Genomic DNA, 4,715 nt, shown 5'->3' on the forward strand with positions numbered 1-4,715 from the left:
TGATTGAGAAAATCAGGGTGCATTACGTTCTATATGTAGCAGTCTAATATTTTTAAAATAAATATTGCCTCTGTGCACATGAACGGAGACAGATGGAGGAATGCACTTCAGGTTGTTTGCATGAAGATGCAGAGAGCTGTGTGAAACAGAGGGAAGAAATTTACATTTGTGTGTTTTTAGGAAAGTCCAGAGTTAGCTGTAGTCTCTTCACCTTCTCCTCCTGACATTTACCTATTATGAGTTTGCTGTCACTGTTCTCCTCACTTCCGCCTTCTTTGTAGCATATTGACCCCTCTGAGTGTCACCTGGGAATGATGAGCTGCTGTCAGCAATCTCTTCACTGCCCTTTGCTCTCATTCCTTTGTCCCCAAGATTCTCAGTTTCAGAGGATTCTCTTTCATTCCTTGTGGGTATGCTTTTCCTTCCCAAAGACTAGATCTTGGACTAATAGCTCCTTTCCAGTTTTCAACACTGAAAGAGTTTTTAATTCCCCTTTTCTTTGAATACTTCCTTGGTTATTATTGTACAAAATTGGGATTTGGGTAGGTTAAAAGCACTGATTCAAGTTATCAGTGCAAAGCCAATAACTCGTGTTTTATATTGTATAAGAAATAATTTTTATGTAGAGTTAAAGAAATACCCATGATGATTCCTAAACTATTATGCACATTCATACGTAGGTCAAAGAGTAGAAATTACTGGACTTCAAAACATTTTTTCCCCACAGTTAAGACCACTCATCTTTAATACAAGCAATTATTTTCTAAAGAATCATGCTGTTGAATATAAGTTTTTGATTTACTATCTTAATAAAACTTTCTATGTATACAAATATCATTGTGCCTTCCATAATGACTGCCAGAATTTAAGTATTAGTCAATAATTAGTTGGATTCCCTAAGGCCCTGAGAATTCATTATAGCTAGGAATCAGAACCCATTTCTTAATTTCTCTTTTATGTGGAAACCAACACACACTCTAAGAAATATTATTCATTTGCTGATGAGCAAAGGGAACAACTGGAGCTCATCACTGGCCTTTAGGAAAACTATCATAATTGCTACTAACTATAAATAATGAAGTTAACTGACATTTCTTCAGGAAAGTTCACTTAGTACTTGAACATAAACTGATTTTCTGTTTGCTTAATTTGTAGTGATGATTGGCAGTCCCTATAACTTGGCATTTAATTAAAAGTTGTCATACTTTAATTTAGCTTTAGGGTTATGCAGGTGGGATACTGGGCTAGTGGTCTCCCCATCTAAGTACATGGTTGATCTATCTTTTGTGCCTTATACTTTACTTAGGATAACATAGTCACATAGTGGATGTTCAGGGTATATTTCCTGCAACAATGAATAAGGAAAAAGGGTGCTTTGGAATATGCTGGATATGATGTCAGAATATTTGGCTTATTCACTACATAAATCAGAGGAGGTTAGCATGGTGTTTAAAGGAGGACACATGTCAACAGCAGCATTTTTGGGGAGACCTCTTCTTACAGTGGTATGTAGAAAGGAATAGGGGAGAATAGCCTTTGGAAGCAGATATCAGTCTGCTACCTAGAAGCAGTTACTTTTAGAGGCTCCATGTCCCAGTCCTACTGAAGTTTTCATTGCTTCTCTATCATGCTACTGCCCTGAATTTCATTTTTATTTAGTTTTCTTGTGTCTTTACTGTTCTGTTGTGGTAACCTCTCTCCTTCATGCTTTAAAACCTTCCAAAGCATAAATGAATGTGATGCACTGGGAAAGTGCCACCACTTCTACTAAGACTTTTGTGACTCCCCAAATTGGTAGTTTTTCATGCTTGTCTCTGAAATTCTTACTCTTTATCCTCTAAAGACAACTGCAGTGTTTCCCACTTTGGGCATCTGAGTAGCAGGACATTAAGTTACATCTCTCAGTTCATGGCACAGTCTTATCATGAAGGCATGTAAAGTCTGTCATATTGTGTTGTGCTTTATTTTAATTAATTAATTAATTACTTTGTGGTGCTGGGGATCAAATTCAGGGCTTCATCCAGGCTAGTCTAATGCTCTACCACTGAGCTACATCCCAGCCCATGTTGTGCTTTAGTTATTTTATTTGTTCCCCTTTGGTCTGGGTTCCTCTCTGGAACTTGTTTGGACACTTTTGGCTCAAACTGATTATCTAGGAGCAAATACACCATTTGATCTTAGAATTCTGTTCTTAAGAAGGATGACGAGGAGTGTCAAGGAAATCCATTTCATTTGATTATACATGCCACATGAATCCTGAAGATTTAGCAGTGGGGTATATAGGACATGCTCTTCTGCATAGTGTCTGCCTGCATCCCACTCTTATTTAGGACTGGCCTGCAGCTTGTCCATATAAGTTCTTTCCAGGACACAGGAGCCCTGCAAGCCCCAGGAGAGAAAGATTTCTTTAAATGCTGCTGGGCTTCAAATAAAATAAGGACCGAGATTTGGTCACTAGGTTAACATCAGAGACCTTGCTAATGACATTGAAAAGAGCAGTGTTGGCAGACCATGGAGGTCTTAGATGGATTGAGTGTTTAATAGAGTGTAGAAGAGAAGGTTTTGAAGAGAACAAATACATGTTCCTTTTTTGAGGAGATAATTGGTTAAAGTGGAGCAGAAAATTTTCCATAAAACTGGCCTTCTAAACTGGAAAATAATGTGACTAAGAAACAATCTAAACTACTTTGTAGTCTTTTAGTTTTCATCACCAAGAAATGAAAAATTAGCTCGGCACTGTGGCACATGCCTGTAATCCTGGCTGCTCTGGAGGCTGATGCAGAAGGATCGTGAGTTCAAAGGCAGCCTCTGCAACTTAGCAAGGCGCTAAGCAACTCAGCAAGACCCTGTCTCTAAATAAAATAAAAAATGGAGTTGGGGATGTAGCTCAATGGTTAAGTGCCCTTGGGTTCAATCCCTGGTACCTAAAAAAAAAAAGAAAAGAAAAACTATAAAAAAAGCCACAAAACATGGAAATAATGTAGTTGAGTAACAAAATGCTGTAACTACTATAATTATCATTAATATTTTCCCACTAATTTATATTGCTATCTCTAAGGAGAACAGCTTCAATGAGAAGCTTGCATAATGTAGGGTCTTTGAGCTAGATATATATTATAGTTAGATCATTCATAAAAACAGTACAGCTTTTGATCTGAGTTTTAAATAAATTAAACTGACTAGACTTTTTAGGTAATAAAATGTTTTCCTCCATCATTATAGATTGTGTTCCTGCTGGTATTTGGAGGGTCATGAAAGTAATGTCAGGTATTATTTTTATTTTCACTACTCTGCAAGTGAAATGAATCAGGCCAGAATGAGAATAGTAGAATATGGATGTTTTATTGAATTACGGTTTCAATAATGTATTCCATTATTATAAAACATCATCCAGTGTTGCATTATTTTAGCCACTCAATAGTAAATGGAAAAGCAATTCGTAATTAAATTAATGAAACTGAGCACCAAGGTGACCTTTCAATAATTCATTTTATAGCTGAACTGCAGGATAGATATAAAATGCTGTATGATCTTTGACATATATTATAGATCTGAATAAATTAAATGGAATTAATGTAATGAACATGCAGTTGAAAGGGTGTGAACATAAGAAGTATTTTTATGTGTGACCTTCCTAATTAGGCAGTGAAATAGGCTATTAACAAAACATCACATTGTTCTCATCATTTTGCTTAGTACAGGGACTAGAACTAGAGGAAAGTCTTCAGTTAAAGGCTGTCATAAAAATCAATCATGCCTTGTTCTGGACCTCTGGTTCAGATCCTAAGTGTAAACAGAAAGAGGAATGTCTAATTTTTGCTTTTAGCTGAGGTCTTCAAAGATTTTTCTAATACTGATTCTAACATCAGATTCTAACAATGATATCTTATCTGAAGTAGTTCATTAAGATCCCATTGAATTTTAGCAAAGGAGGCAATTGTTATTAATATCCACTTTTTGTTTTCCTGTCTAAACATTTACTTCCTAGTTCTATGTAGTTGAGAGGTTATGTCCATCCATTGATACCAATACTAAATATTTTTCATAATATAGAAGTGTATCTACTGCATGATCCTCTTTTTTAGAACAAAGTTTATGTTATAGTAATTTTTCACTTGGTAAATGCTCTGGCTGAGATTTTCTAAGCCTTGAGTTAAATTAAAAAAAAAATTCATCACATGGCCCTCGGAAGCAAGCAGGAGTGGCCATACTCATATCGAATAAAATCAACTTTTTTTAAACCTAAGTTAATCAAAAGGGATAAAGAAGGACACTATATACTGTTAAAAGGACCATCCACCAACAAGACATAACAATTATCAATTTGTATGCACCAAACAATGGTGATGCAACGTTCATAAAACAAACTCTCCTCAAGTTCAAGAGTCAAATAGACCACAACACAATAATTATGGGTGACTTCAACACACCTCTCTCTCCATTGGACAGATCCTCCAGACAAAAGCTGAATAAAGAAACTATAGAACTCAATAACACAATCAATAACCTAGACTTAACCGACATATATAGAATATATCAACCATCATCAAGTGGATACATGTTCTTCTCAGCAGCACATGGATCCTACTCAAAGATAGACCATATATTATGCCATAGGGAAACTCTTAGTAAATATAAAGGTGTGGAGATAATACCATGCACCATATCTGATCATAATGGAATGAAAGTGGAAATCAATGATAAAAGAAGGAAGG

The sequence above is a fragment of the Marmota marmota genome, unplaced genomic scaffold (genome assembly GCF_001458135.2).
Source record: "Marmota marmota marmota unplaced genomic scaffold, marMar, whole genome shotgun sequence".
Classification (NCBI taxonomy): domain Eukaryota; kingdom Metazoa; phylum Chordata; class Mammalia; order Rodentia; family Sciuridae; genus Marmota; species Marmota marmota.